The sequence below is a fragment of the Pelodiscus sinensis genome, chromosome 2 (genome assembly GCF_052426305.1).
Source record: "Pelodiscus sinensis isolate ZL-2025 chromosome 2, ASM5242630v1, whole genome shotgun sequence".
Lineage (NCBI taxonomy): Eukaryota > Metazoa > Chordata > Testudines > Trionychidae > Pelodiscus > Pelodiscus sinensis.
The window spans coordinates 100,741,024-100,757,235 of record NC_143053.1 but is presented as its reverse complement, the minus strand read 5'-3'; the positions used below and the strand labels follow the sequence as shown (position 1 = coordinate 100,757,235).

The 16,212-nt window shown below is 38.5% G+C and overlaps 1 long non-coding RNA gene across 1 annotated transcript in view; it reads right to left on the bottom strand.

Moving 5' to 3' along the window:
- LOC149525310 (uncharacterized) overlaps window positions 1–16,212 on the bottom strand; it is a 273,619-nt gene that overhangs the window by 12,957 nt on the left and 244,450 nt on the right. The window lies entirely within an intron of this gene.

The following is a 16,212-nucleotide window of genomic DNA, read 5'->3' as shown; positions in this document are numbered from 1 at the left end:
GGGTATGTCTACACTAGCCCCCTAGTTCGAACTAGGGAGACTAATGTAGGCATTTGAACTTGCAAATGAAGCCCGCGATTTAAATATCCTGGGCTTTATTTGCATGTTCCCGTCCGGTCACCATTTTTAAATGCCACTAGTCTGGACTAACTGCCCATGGCTACACGCGGCAGTTAAACGGTAATTCAAACTAAGTCCTTAGTTCTAATTACCTGTTACACCTCATTCCAGGAGGAGTAACAGGTAACTGGAACTAAGGACTTAGTTCAAATTACATTTCACTGCCGCATGTAGACGCGGGCAGTTAGTCCGGACTAGTGGCATTTAAAAATGACGACCGGACTGGAACATGCAAATAAAGCCCAGGATATTTAAATCTTGGACTTCATTTGCAAGTTCAAATGCCTACATTAGCCTTCCTAGTTCAAACTATTTTCTTCTATTTATCATACCCCACCTGTTAAATGGGGATAAAAATACTTCCTTTCTTCACTCTTTTTGCACATGCAGTGCCTAACATAATGAGACTCTGGTTTTGGTTGCTATTCCTTGTGTCACTGGATTCAAATAATCCTAAATAATATGAGGCTGAGCTCTCACATAGCTGGGCCATAGTCTACTGAGAGTTTTGAAGATAAAATAGTAGGAACTTGAAATAGACACAAGTTCAGACTTTTCAGAAATGTTGTGAGAAGCCTATGATGCACTTTTGTATTTTGTAGAGCTGTTTGGTCAAAGATTATCTGGTAAGTATTGTGATAATTCCTCCCCCTGACTTTTTTTGTTTGTTCCTGAGTCTGTTCCCAAAAGCCAAATGTTGGCTATATACATTATTTCTACCCTCATGCAGACTGATTTGGAGTTTAATCCTTATGATAACTGAAAAGAATGTGTGGAAAAACACAGCTCTGGATATCAGTCTCTTTCAAAAGCTCTAGGTTCAGGAATTAAGAGTATAATTAAAGAGATGTCCTAGTTATATCATCTCTGTTACTCTGTGCTGGGTGTGGGAGGGGATCACAAAATATTTCCCATTTATAAAATAGTCCCGCTTATAACAACATAGTGAAATTTACAGACAGATATATCTTAATATTGGAGGTTATCAGGCTTTTCTCTCCTACCCTAACCCTACTAACAGGTGAATAACAGAGCCTCAAAGCTTCGATAAAAGACTTAAGAGTCTAGAAGGACTCGTTCAATGCTAAACAACCTTTCTCAGCTCTGAAAAACATCACACACACCATTTTGGGGCTTTCTTGTAAATTTATATTTTTTTCCCTTGATAACTTTCAACATTGGTTAGATACTATGTGTTTCACTTACCAAGCTGATTAAGCTACGGTTCTCTCGCTTGGCCATATAACAAGAATCTCTCTCTTTCTAGCAAATCCATTAACAAACATGATTTATGACTGACACTTCCACAACTCTGTATGTAGCCTTGGTAAGAACTAAATAATATTCAAGTCCTGGTTATGAACCAAATCCAATTCATTTCACGCTGATGCAGAATTAGTTTTAGACTAATGTAAAGGAGCAGTATGAGCAGACTGTTAAGGTGACTCCCTTATTTTTAACATGTTTTCCAATGCAATTTGCAGCTTAACAGCCTCACTATAAATGATGTGATTAACTTTTATACATTTCTGTATATTTGATGTATTTACCCAAATGCAGATGTCGTTTTGTATAGTGTTTCAGATGTTTAGAACTGAATCAATTGTTTGGAGTAAGCATGCTTTCCAAGTAAAAGCCTTCTTTTTCAATGGTACGTTGTAATGCATATAAGAACGAACAGTGAAAAAATATATATGAGCCTCACCAAAATTTTTTTCCCTTTAGTATTAATACTATAGAATATATTTGCCATTATGTATCTAGCTTACCAACTTTCATGGTGTTTCGGTGTGGTTTTTTTGTTGTTGTTGTTGTTGCTTCTAGTCAGTTTAATTCTCCCCTCCCCCAACTTTCTGGGCTCATAATTAAGGATGTGACTGGTTAACTGGTTAACCAGTAAGTGCTTACTGGTTATGGTTAACCGACGGGGGCTGGAGCAGTCCCTGTCTGTGATGGGCCTGGCCCGGCACATCATGAGCAGAGGCACTCCAGTCCTGCCATGAGCAGGTGCCTCCAGTCAGGCTGGAACAGGCCCATCACTTGCCCCCATCTAATCAGTTAACTGGTTAAACATAAAGTGTATTAGTTAACTAATTAACTAAATGGGATTTTACATCTCTACATAGAATATCAGCTCTCTTATAGTTCATTGTAAGAATGCAATATTCTCTATTCTTCTTTGCCAAATCCTCTTGAAGGAAGTGCCAAATTCTTCATTCCTTCTATTCTATGGACGTTCTGGGTATACCTGTGAGACATAATCTTCCCACAGTAATTAAAGGACTGTATGTCCAAGAAAATGAAATTGACATTTTTGTTCAATACACGGTGACCAGTATTCACAGAACTAGAATCCAAAGCCTTTTTACGTCTTAAGCAAATATAAACTTGAAAGAAGAACAAAAGAAATATAAACTCAGTACAAATTTTGTTTGAGCCAATATGCGAAAACACTCAATATTTAGATGATGTATGAAGCTTTTGATACTAAGACCAATAGTGGAAGGAGTGAGGAGAGAAATGATAAGCTAGAATTTGCCAAAGGAAACCACTAAAAGACAGGGAAGTGCAAAAGTTCAGTAAAACGTGTATTATCTGAAAAGGTAACTTATGAAACTTGTACTTTAATACATCCCATCCCATACTTTAACATTCAACACTGGCCTTAAATGTATAAGGTCTAGTGTGCTGTAGATTAATGGTTCTCAGCTTGTGGTCTGTGGCCACTGGGGGTTCCACAGACTATATCTAAAATTTTCAAAGGGGTCTGCACCTCCATTTGAAATTTTGTAGGGGCCAACAAATGGGGAAAAAAGTTGAAAACCACTGTTCTAGGCCATTAAAAAGAGTCACAATGCAACATTTTTAAAATGTATCATGAACAATATTTTTTTCAATTCTAATACAATAATTATATAATTATTGTAATTTAGAAAATATAGATCGTAGGTAACTATTTTAACTTCTTTAAGAGGGCATGAATGTTTATTTATCATCTGTTGATATTGAATGCCAAGACGTTTTTGAAAGACTGGTTTCTTTCTTATTTGTATTCCATTACTCAACATGCCTGTACTGCATTCATAAATTTAATTCTCAGATTTTGAATAAAACTGATTATTTGCATTCCTCAATTATAAATCATAAAAAGAAACCACATTTTATGGAATCTCAGATTGGAAAATTAAATTAATTCTTTACAAATTGCACAGGAGATAGTATTTGATAATCCATTAAGACCATCTTCATCAATGTCTCCCACCATAATGCAAAGCATGCTAATAAGGACGTGAGTACTGTTGATTAAAAGAGTATAATGCAATGGTTTATAGAAATGTCAAAGCTCTTGAAATTAATACTCTTCTAATATATCAAGTGAATAATTTCATTAGGAAGAACATCCTATGGTATTCTAGGGGCATAAGAATCATGGTAAAAATGATTTAGTGTAGACAAATTTCCTAAGACAGTAACAGTTATATGCTCTGTAAAGAGCAAATCAAGCTTCATGTCAGATACAGAGAAAGATATTAAATGAGCTGGGTATGATCCAAAGTGTATTGAAATCAATAGAAAAAGTCTCACTGACTTCAGTGGGCTTTGGGTAAAGTCTCCAGTGACTGACCCTAGCGACTGATTTTACTCAGGCAAAATACACATTGAAATTATGATGACAATTAAGGCTCCAACTCATGGAGGATGAATGTGATGTATGTCTTACATTTTTCTTTAAACTATGCTTGGGAATGACTTTATTGCATGTATATTTATGCACCAGAAAATCCTCGCTGACCTGAAGCAGATTAAGTGATTATGGCATGAAATTCAACAAATTCCAACAATACATTTCAAATCCCTGACTCACTTAGAGTGTCATTCAACTTGTTTATGCACTGTTAAAAATTACTGAATGACAGGCATAAAGATAAAACTGCTTCTCAAGAGTGTATATTGCAATGTAGTTTTGTGTGCTTTTTGGTTAAATTGACCTTTCAAGGCATCTTGTTTTGCAGTTTATATATGCAAAATGGTTGCTCAAAGACCTAACAAATTACAGGCATTTCAGAAAAGGAGAAAATATTTCATGAATAATCAGCTATCTGGACATATTAAAAATATTTCCTATAAATTACTTTTTTTTAACCAACACAGCTCTAACATCAGATAAACTAGTGACTGACAAGTGAAAAATAACTTCCCCAATTTCTTGGCAAATGTAATAAATGTTAATTATGTGAAATGAAGCAATTTACTCCTTTTAAGGAGGGATGCTATCTAAATAGGCCTTCTTTTCAGTTATATAAGGTCCTTTTCAAGTCTGAGAGAGAGAGCTATTCTAGGATTTCCATTTGTTTAGGAAAATAGGTCTAAATTGATTAAACTAATCATTTTATTCTAACTGCTCTTTTTAAAGACAACTGCTGATTGCATGCCCCTTTTGTTGCTGTAGCTGAGCCCGAGAAAGTAAAAAATAACCATCTTGCCAGTTGTCACAACTATTTGCTTATTCTTTAATTAAACATAATATATAAAACCATATAATTTACATCTAATTGGAAAACATTTTCTTTAGTCGGAAGGCAGTACGGTCTGCAGGAATAAGCACAGGCGTGGGTGTCAAAAGTTCTGGCCCTGACACTGCCGCTGTCACCTGTTGGCCTTGGACAAGTCATGTTGTATCTCAGTTTCCCTTTGTTAAATAGCAATAATGCTAGTTTGCCACCTTGCTGTTGTAAAGTCAAGTTAACATAGTTAGTGTGGACCTTAAAGAGAGCCCCTGGAGCGGACCTGTGGCAGCAGGTTGTGATAATGGTAGGATGTTTTTAAACTAGCAGCCTGGCCTTTTAGCAAAGGGAAATAACACTTGTATCCTTAAGTTTTCTCATCATGGAGGACAGGTCCATCAACAACTACTAGATATAGATGGTCAGGATGAAATCCCAAGTACTGGGTGTTCTTAGCCTCTAACTGCTGCTTAGCCTCTAACCATGGGATGGTTCACTCGAGTGCCTGTTCTGTTCATTCCCTCTAAAGCACTCAGCATTGGCCATTGTCACAAGACAGGATATTGGGCTAGATGTACCATTTGGTCTGTCCCAATATGGTCAGTCTCAAGGGAACAGAGCATTCAATGGGAGCAGAGGGAAATAATCCCGTAGTTGGGACCCTCCTCCCAGAGGATGTTGCGGTATCCTCTCGCACTGAGGATACCTCTGAGGGGGAGGGAGTGCCAGTTAGGAAAAGGCAGGTGTTAGTAGTGGGTGATTCGATTGTTAGAAACATAGATAGTTGGGTTTGTGATGACCGGGAGAACTGTATGGTCACTTGCCTGCCTGGTGCGAAGGTTGCGGATCTCTCGAGGCATCTAGATAGACTTATGTGTAGTGCTGGGGAGGAGCCGGTGGTCGTGGTACATGTTGGTACCAATGACATAGGGAAGGGTAGGAGAGATGTCCCGGAGGCTAAATTTAGGCTGCTAGGAAAGAGACTGAAATCCAGGACCTCTATGGTGGCATTCTTGGAAATGCTTCCAGTTCCATGCGCAGGGCCAGGTAGGCAGGCAGAGCTTCAGAGTCTCAATGCATGGATGAAATGATGGTGTAGGGAAGAGGGGTTTAGATTTATTAGGAACTGGGGACACTTCTTGGAGAGGGGGAGCCTATGCAGGAAGGATGGGATCCACCTAAACCAGGGTGGAACCAGACTGCTGGCACTAAATATTAAAAAGGCCGTAGAGCAGTTTTTAAACTAAGAGATGGGGGAAAGCCGATTGGTGCAGAGATGCACGTAAATCGGAGGGAGACTTCTCTTAGAGGAGAATCCATTGATAGAGATTCTCTAAGCTGTAGTCAGAAAGAGAGGAGGGGAGAGGATAAACCATGGGCCAGAGCAGACAAACAACCGCATTCTAAGGAATCCAATGCATCAGGGAAGGGCAGACAAATAAGCAGTGGCAAATTGCTTCTACACAAATGCTAGGAGTCTGACTAATAAGATGGGTGAACTGGAGTACCTCGTATTAAATGAGGAGATTGACATAATAGGCATCACTGAAACCTGGTGGAATGAGGAAAATCTGTGGGACACAATCATACCGGGATATAAAATATATAGAAAGGATAGAGCAGGCCAGGTGGGTGGTGGAGTGGCACTGTATGTGAAAGATAATGTAGAATCAAATGAAATAAAAATATTAAATGAATCAACACGTTCCATAGAATCGCTATGGATAGTAATTCCATGCTCCAATAATAAGAAATTAGCAGTAGGGATATATTACCGACCACCTGACCAGGACAGCGATACTGACATTGAAATGCTGAGGGAGATTAGAGAGGCTACCAAAATAGAGAACTCTATAATAATGGGGGATTTTAATTTCCCCCATATTGACTGGATACATGTCACCTCAGGAAGAGAAGCGGAGATAAAATTTCTCAATGGCTTAAATGACTGCTTCTTGGAGCAGCTGGTACAGGAACCCACAAGGGGAGAGGCAATTCTCGATTTAGTCCTGAGTGGAGTGCAGGATAAGGTCCAGGAAATAACCGTTACAGGACCGCTTGGGAATAGTGACCATAATATAATAACATTCAACATTCCTGTGGTGGGAAGAAACACCTCAGCAGTCCAGCACCCTGGCATTTAATTTCAAAAAGGGGAATTACACAAAAATGAGGAGGTTAGTTAAACAGAAATTAAAAGGCACAGTGACTAGAGCCAAATCCCTGAAAGCTGCATGGAAACTTTTTAAAGACACCATAATAGAGGCCCAACTTAAATATATACCCCAAATTGAAAAACATAGCAAGAGACCTAAAACAGTGTCACTGTGGCTCAACCGCCATGTAAAAGAAGCAGTGAGGGACAAAAAGGTATCTTTTAAGAATTGGAAGTCCAGTCCTAGTGAGATAAATAGAAAGGAACATAAACACTGTCAAATCAAGTGTAAAAATGTAATAAGAAAAGCAAAAAAAGATTTTGAGGAACAGCTAGCCAAAAACTCAAAAAGAAATAACAAAATGTTTTTTAAGTACATTAGAAGCAGGAAGCCTGCTAAAAAACCTGTGGGTCCCCTAGATGATTGAGCTATAAAAGGAGCAATCAAGGACGATAAAGCCATTGCAGAGAAACTAAATGATTTCTTTGCTTCGGTCTTCACGGCTGAAGACGTTGAGGAGATTTCTGAATCTGCACCGTCCTTTGTGGGTGATGAATCTGAGGAACTGTCCCAGATTGAAGTGTCATTAGAGGAGGTTTTGGAACAAATAGAAAAACTTAATGTTAACAAATCTCCGGGACCGGATGGCATTCTAAAAGAACTCAAATGGGAAATTGCTGAGCTATTATCTGTGGTTTGTAACCTATCCTTTAAATCGGCTTCCGTACCTAATGACTGAAAGGTAGCCAACGTGACACCAATATTTAAAAAGGACTCTAGAGGCGATCCTGGCAATTACAGACTGGTAAGTCTAACTTCAGTACCGGGCAAATTAGTCGAAACAATAGTAAAGAATAAAATTGTGAAGCATGTAGAAGAACATAATTTGTTGGACAAAAGTCAACATGGTTTCTGTAAAGGGAAATCCTGTCTTACTAATCTATTAGAGTTCTTTGAAGGGGTTAACAAGCATGCGGATAAAGGGGATCCAGTAGATATAGTATACTTGGATTTTCAGAAAGCCTTTGACAAGGTCCCTCACCAAAGGCTCTTGTGTAAATTACATGGCCATGGGATAAGAGGGAAGGTCCTTTCTTGGATTGCGAACTGCTTAAAAGACAGGAAACAAAGGGTAGGAATAAATGGTAAATTTTCAGATTGGAGAGGGGTAACTAGTGGTGTACCCCAAGGGTCAGTTCTGGGAACAATCTTTTTCAACTTATTCATAAATGATCTGGAGAAGGGGTAAGCAGTGAGGTAGTAAAGTTTGTGGATGATGTGAGGGACTGTGAGGGACTCCAAGAAGATCTCACCAAACTCAGTGATTGGGCAGCAAAATGGCAAATGAAATTTAATGTGGATAAGTGTAAAGTAATGCACATTGGGAAAAATAACCCCAACTATATGTACAGTATGATGGGGGCTAATTTGGCTACGACAAATCAGGAAAGGGATCTTGGAGTTATCATGGGCAGTTCTCTGAAAACTTTCATGCAGTGTGCAGCGGCGGTCAAAAAGGCAAATGGGTTGCTAGGAATTATTGGGAAAGGGATAGAAAATAAGACACAGAATATCTTACTTTCCCTGTATAAAACTATGGTACGGCCACATCTTGAATACTGTGTACAGATGTGGTCTCCTCACCTCAAAAAAGATATTTTGGCCTTGGAAAGGGTTCAGAAAAGGGCAACTAAAATGATTAGGGATTTGGAGCGGGTCCCATACGAGGAGAGGTTAAAGCAACTGGGACTTTTCAGTTTAGAAAAGAGGAGACTGAGGGGGGATATGATAGAGGTATATAAAATCATGAGTGGTGTGGAGAGGGCCAATAAAGAAAAGTTATTTATTAGTTCCCTAAATAAAAGAACTAGAGGACACCAAATGAAATTAATGGGTAGCAGGTTTAAAACAAATAAAAGAAAGTTCATCTTCACACAGCGTGTAGTCAACCTGTGGAACTCCTTGCCAGAGGAGGCTGTGAAGGCTAGGACTATAATAGAGTTTAAAGAGAAGCTAGATAATTTCATGGAGGTTAGGTCCATAAAAGGCTATTAGCCAGGGGATAAAATGGTGTCCTTGGCCTCTGTTTTTCAGAGACTGGAGAGAGATGGCAGGAGACAAATTGCTTGATCGTTGTCTTTTGTCCACCCTCTCTGGGGCACCTGGTGTTGGCCACTGTCGGTAGACAGGATACTGGGCTAGAAGGATCTTTGGTTTGACCCAGTACGGCTGTTCTTATGTTCTTATGTCATTCTTACATTTGCGCTGGGGCTTGGCATATAATGTAGGTCTAACATGGTGCCTGATATAAGGTAATTAGCAAATATGGGAACCTGATTCCTTGAAATAAAATGAGGGTTCTCATGCTCAGGGAGTTGCCCACTGTTCATAACATGGAGAGAACTCTATCTCTGACTGAATAATAGAAAAGAGAATTTTTAATTTTAAGAGCTATTTTATTTAGAGAGAAATGTATATGTAAAAATGAAATATCTTGCTGTAACTAAAAATCAGAAAATGGGGGGAACCTAAGTTTTTATTTACACTCATATACTTCAGTGTAGGTGATTAATTGTATGGCTTGGTGAACAGGCAATTAAAATTGGTAATTACTTCTAGGTAACTGTCTGACACAGGTTGACAGTGATTTAAAAAAATCATCAGCTGGTGGTTATTTGGTAATTTTCATTTTACATCTAATGAAATGATTGCCTTTCAGTTTCTAGTGAACTGGTGTTCAGATAACAAAACTTATAAGAACACTTGGTACTAACCGGGACCTTAGTTAGCAAAGATGAATGAACACAGACTGATTTACCCTTACCCCTAGATGCAATCTCTCCACATCAAGATTGAAGCATCCTGGTGAGACAATATGGGGAGTCTTCCGCTGCTTATGCTACACCTAACCTGAACATAAATAGAATTGTGATCTCCCATAAAGCCCTGCACAGGACTACTGTTCCCAAACTGACCCACAATACCCACTTCAGCATTGTTTCTTCCATTTTTATCCTAGTCCCACCCACAAAAGACTTAGAATCCATAAAGCTCACAAAAGACAGAATCCTATGCTACTAGGAAACAAACAAACAAAAAAGATGCTTAATATACATTATCTAAAAATGTAATTCAGACATACGTTTGACAACTAAAAGAATAAAAATCCTGCTGAAGCCATTTAAAAATATGTAAGCTCTTATAGTCAAATCATTTTTTCTAGCCATCACGTACATTTAAATATTAAAACCTTTATAAAAAAACTTGCTTTACATTGCTGTAATTTTAATTTATGACACTGATAAGAGATAATGTTTCCCTGCAAATTATCGTAGTCTGTATTTTTTGCCCACCCAAACCTGCCCCCAATAAAGATAATTTTACATGCTCCTTCTATTTTGGCAGCATGTCCTGCAAGGACCCATGAGATCCCAGGCATACTGCAGGGTTCTAGTCTCCAGCACCCTTTATTACCAGTAAATTCATTTTAAAACAAGCGATACTTTGACTCCTAGTACAACTCTCTTTTTCCAAACATTAATTATTTTCCATGAATATAAATCAAGCCCTAAGTGAATTTGGACATAAGCAAAATATATTTTATCCACATGGAGAATACATTAATACACTTATATTTGCCATCTTAAATTGCAGTTTAAAACTTTTGCTGCAGAGACCAAAATGGTCAGGGAAATCTATTACTTATTCTTCTCTGGTATACCTGTTAGCAGCAGCAAACATAACATCAGGCCAGAATTCACACTGAATTCTAGGTTAACCTCTTGCTTTTCTGGGAGCCAAAGCAAAGGTAAAAGCATTAAGGGAAAAAATGGCCAGAGATCTCCTTACTCCATATAAAAATTAACCAGGACTTTTTCCCACACATGAAAGTACATCTGTATTATAATAGAGGGCAAAAGGAATGCAGTTTATATGATGTAGTGAATTAGCACCTGTATGTAAGAACTATCTTTTTTAACATTAGAACAAAACTTTATCAGATGAGTATTCTTCCTGACTCCCTCTCCCTCTCTCTCGCTCTCTATATATATAAAAACGTAGACTGTATATATATATCAGTTTATATATAATATTCAAGGAACTTAAAAAGCCAGAGAAACAGAACCATTCTTATGCCCCATCTCCAAACCACTAACATTGCTGAAAACGGTTGTTTAAACTAAACTACATGTGCACTTCTGATCTGAATCCTTGTTGCCCAGTGTAATGTAAACCAGGTCCAAAAACACTACCAACTCAGAAAGGTAGTTTTTATATCCACTTTGCACTTTCATAAACAACTGACAAGATCAGGCATAAAATCAGTCCCAAAGTGTTTTACACATAGAGGCTACATCTACACTGCAGGTTTCCTGCGCAAGAACAGTTTTGCACAAAAGTTCTTGTGCAAAAGTTCTTGCACAAGAGTGCATCCACACTGCCATGTGCTTTTGTGCAAGAGATGTGCTTTTGCACAAGAGCATCCATGGTAGTGGGGATGCTCTCTTGTGCAAGAAAGCTCTGGTGGACATTTTAGCCATAAGGGTTTCTTGCTCAAGAAATCCATGTTGTCTGTCCACACTGCCTTCTTGCGCAAGAGCTCTTGTTCCAAAAGGCTTATTCCTCACGGGGAGAGGAATAACTCTTCTGCAAGAAGCCCTCTTTTCCGACGCTGTACTGTAAATTTACTTGCGCAAGAACGCACGTGCAGTGTAGACACTCTGCAAGTTTTGTGCAAGTACAGCCGTTCTTGAGCAAGAAGCCTGCAGTGTAGATGTAGCCAGAGACTCTATCTTTGAGGCTGCCTGGTTCTTTGGTCCCATTAGGGGATCACTGTCTCTTTTCCCAATATGCAGGAGAATAAAAATGGGACATTGGTTGGGGACACTTACAAATACCGCTAAATGCATAAAAGGAAGTGAAGAGAAGAGTGTGCATATTAAATGGGTGAGTGACAAATTCTCAGTCTCTCACTATGCAGTTGTATAATTCTTAGCACAATAGAGTGCTTTGGTTGGTGCTAGGCACTAGCATAATACAGCAAGAACTAGGAACTTAGGATGGATCCTCATAGGTAATTAGGTAGTTAACTCTGATTGAAATAAACGGGAGTTAGGCACTCACATACCTTTGAAGATCTGGGCTTTACTCTTCTTCAAAAATAAAAGCTGAAATTTTATGTTTATGCAATTTCTGGAGTTGGGAATTTAAAAGAAACGCCCAACGATTGCTGAGACTGAGAGTTATGAAATAATGCTACAAAGAATTGATATATCAGATTCGCTGTTCATTTACAGAGAAACTGATCACTCATGTATTATCCAATTCAAACACATTATCAATGCAGAAACTAGCAGATTTGTGTGCAAATAGGTTAGTTTAAAATGTAATAAATACAGTTCTTGAAAAAGTATGAATTTAAATAATAGAGCTTTGCTCTGTCCCTGTATGTCCCAGCAAGTAGTAGTAGACCTGTCTCTTTATTGCACTCCTGCAGTACACATGAATTAAATGCAGCATTATAGCATGAAACACATTGGAATCATAGTGAATAACTTTACAGTCTTGGGATAGAGAAATTATTTTAAGAAGTTTTCATTGCCACGTAACATTTTTAATCTCCAATTCTGCAAGGTATGGTAAAGCATATGGGACAATGCAAGCATCAAAATAGTCCCCTTCTTTTAACACTTGTCCACAGTAAATCTAACAATGCTTTATAAGGAAAATAAATATAATTAGGTCCATGTTACAGATTGGGAAATTAACACACAGGGAGGGGAAGAGATTTGACAGAGATCATCCAGCAGGCCAGTGGCTAAGTCAGTAACAGAACCCAAATTTCCGCAGACCCCATCCAGGGCTGTCTCCACTATGTGTCTCTGCCATTCCGTGTTTAAATATTTTGCTGAATAATGGCAGGTTGTAAATATCTATGCTTCTAGCAACATGTATTAACTGCAGGGGGAGATTCAGCCATAATCAGAATAACAAAAATAAGTACAGCTTCTTGTAGGTGATATTTAACTAGGAAAAAACCCCATCTATTCTCAGTCCCGTAGCAAGTGCAGTCTAGCTGGAGAAGACAATATACAGCCAGAGGCTGCTTAGCTTGTGAGACATGGAAGTCAGACAGAATTTCAGTTGACTCAGGTCCATAGAATTTTAAAGCTTAAAATATGCATGAGTCAGATTCTCGGTAAGAGCGAATCAGTGTAGATTCAATGAACTCAATGGAACTATGACAGTTTACACCAGTGGAGGATCTGCCCCACTGTCTGTACTGAAACAATATTTATGTCTTATATTTATTTAAAATAAGCTTGCATTTTGGGCTCAGTTTTTTGCCAAAACCAGAACACATCATCAGTTAAGGTGTAAAAAGTATGCTACAATTCTGAAATAAGGAACGTACATTAAATATGCAAGTGTCCCATGCACAAGCTAAAAGTTAGAGTGAAGGTTATAGAGCTATATTATTCTTGTGTTTCTAGCAAAATGAAAACATACAGTTGAGCGAAAGAGAGAGAGAGAGAGAGAGAGAGAGGGGCAGTGGTCTGGAGAGCAGCATTCTGAACTAACAATAATGAGTAAATCTTCATTAAAATAAGAAAATATTCAGAATCCACTGGCAGCAAGAAAAATCCTGAATCACTTTTCATTGCACCCCAAACCTGAGTTTTAGCCAGATTTGCAAATCCTAAGCTGTTTCACCCAGTATGAGTTAGGTACTCAGAACTGTCCCTGTTCTGTACCTTTCTCACCACTGTTGGTAGAAAGCACTTGGCAAATGCTGTGCTCAGGCCCAACCCAAGTGCCTGCTGCCAGTGAAGTAGCTGGGATCAGAAGAATTAGTTCTGCTTGCTTTGTGAGGCCAATCCAGCCTCCAAGATTTCTATTCAAACTGCACGCCACTGCTCAAGCTCAACTGGAACCATTTAGTACTTACATTGTTCTGTGTTTTTTATTTGTTTCCTTCCACTCAAGCACATGTTAAAAAAGACGACCCCCCAGCAATCTTCCCTCCCCTTTCACATGACTAAGCGATTATCTTCCTCCTAATCAAAGAGACAGATGAAAAGAGTTTATTAATAAAGTTCCCTTCAGGAAGATTGGAAATGAATGATTAGTAAAATAAACCCAATTTTACTTATAGACCCCCCTCACAGAGAGGCATCTGTGAAGGGCAGGGATGGCAGAATAGTGGTGGGGATTCAGGCATCTGGAAGCTGTTTGCGATATGGATTAGAAGTCAAGCTGCACACAGACACTGCCTCTGGTCACAAAAGCTTGTGCTGTGGAGGGGAAAAAAATATGCTGCTTGTTTACAGTGCTACTTTTCCCCTTTGCTCGTTATCTGTTTTATTTCTTCCCTCACTCCCTTCTCTCTGTGTCATTCATGTGCAATTATGTCTGCACAGATATGCCAGCTGGTGGGGCTTGTTAACCCATATCCACCATGTAAGCATTTAGGAGCAAAAAGGAGAAGGATACTAGAGCTGTGAAAACAATACTACATTGTGTTCTAAACTGGTGCATTTTGTCACCAGGGCCTGCTGATCAAACTGAGAAAAAGAATCCAAATGTTGCAATTCATGTAGAGAAGACCAAAGATATATGTGTAGGTGTTTGTGTTCAAATAAATATCATACAGACCAAAATCAGAAATATTGTTATAATAGTTTTAATCAATATGTTGGCACTATTTTATCCACATCAGTATGAAATACACATTGGTTATAAGATGTCCGTTTTGTCAGAATGAGTTTAAAATGGTCACATAAGAGATGAACTCAGATCATTCTAAGCAAGTGCAGATTCCTGCATACTACACTATCAAATGTTTGTATCTAGCACATATAAAACAGAAAAGCAATTTTATGAATGATTCAGAGAGGGGTTTAATTTTTTTTTTAAACTTGGATTATTTCTTTTATCCTTTGACTTGTAAAACCAAGTGTCTTAGGTCTCAAGGACAGGTCCACACTGCAAATGTATATTGACAGAGCTGCTTCTCTTAGGAGCATGAAAAAAACTGCACTCCCGGGAGACGTAATTACAGCGACCTAATGCCCAGTATAGACAGTGCTTGGTCGATAGAATTCTAGTGAACTAGTTCCTGCCTCTTGGGGAGGTGGATAACTATAGCAATGGGAGAGTCCTTCCTTTTGCTCTGGTGAGCATTTACATGTAAGAGCAATAGCTGAGCTGTTATAGTATTTTAAGTTCAGAGATACCCTCAGTCCTGCATTATTTTGTGTGCAAAAAATTATTGTGGGTGGGCACAGTGGTCTGCCTGAGTGCAAGTATTTTCATGGTTAAAACCCTGCAGACTTTTCATTCAACTATGTGAGGTTCAGAGAAAAAAAGACTATAAAAACACTTGCAGAAATTATAGGGCCATTTTTCTACAATAAAAATATGACTTTGATGACTCTGCTACTTCCAGTTCTAAACACAAGCATTACTGGGTCCCACAGGGGATCTGGGAGTCTCCCCTTTTCAAATGGTAAAACTGGATTTGAAAGGCATGATGTTTTTGTATATAGAAAACCTGCCACTGGACTGGGACTGACTTTTTCCCTTTCCCGGGCCTTGGCCTGGGTTAATTTTAGGGAGAAATTCCTTAGGCAAACTGATTAACAAAAGGACAAGACAGTTGTGTGAAGCTGCTCAGTAAGTCTCAATATTAGCATAAAAGCTAAGGCGCAACAGTGAGTAGGTGATGTAAAATGCATTAAATGCCTTAATATATATAATACTGTGTGTGTGTGTGTGTGTGTGTGTGTGTGTGTGTGTGTGTGTGTGTGTGTACACACAGATATACATTAAGTGATAGATGGGCAGGAAAGGATAGAACTTCCAGCTTCCTATACTTGATAGGTTCAAAATTATGGGGACTTAAAATCATGACATTATCATGTGTTTATGTTTTTGTTAATTTTAGAAGTGTGTTAAACTTATTATTGATAATGTTCCTGTATTCCAGATGTTTATGTGATGGGCACCATCTTGACTGACACACCAAGGATTAAACTGCAGCCCTCCACAGCTTAAAAACATGAGCTACTATAGCTTGAGCTAAAGATCCAAGGTTCTGTAGCTAGGGGCTGTCACAACTCATAACCTTTGAAAACTAGCAAAGAAGATCAGTAATATATACTACCCATTGAGTTATACTTGTACACTTAAAGTCACAGTATAGTAGAATTCCGATAATCCGGAACCTATGGGACCTAGGTGGTGCCGGATTATCAGATATGCCGGACTATCAGGAGGTACTATAAACTGGTTATATATATACACTGTATACATTATATACTGTATATAAAATGTTCTTAACCCTTTTTATTGTACATACTGTATACAGTATACTGTAACGTTTTAGTTTTTTTAATCCTTTTTTACCCTTTTTGCTCAGTTCAGCTGCT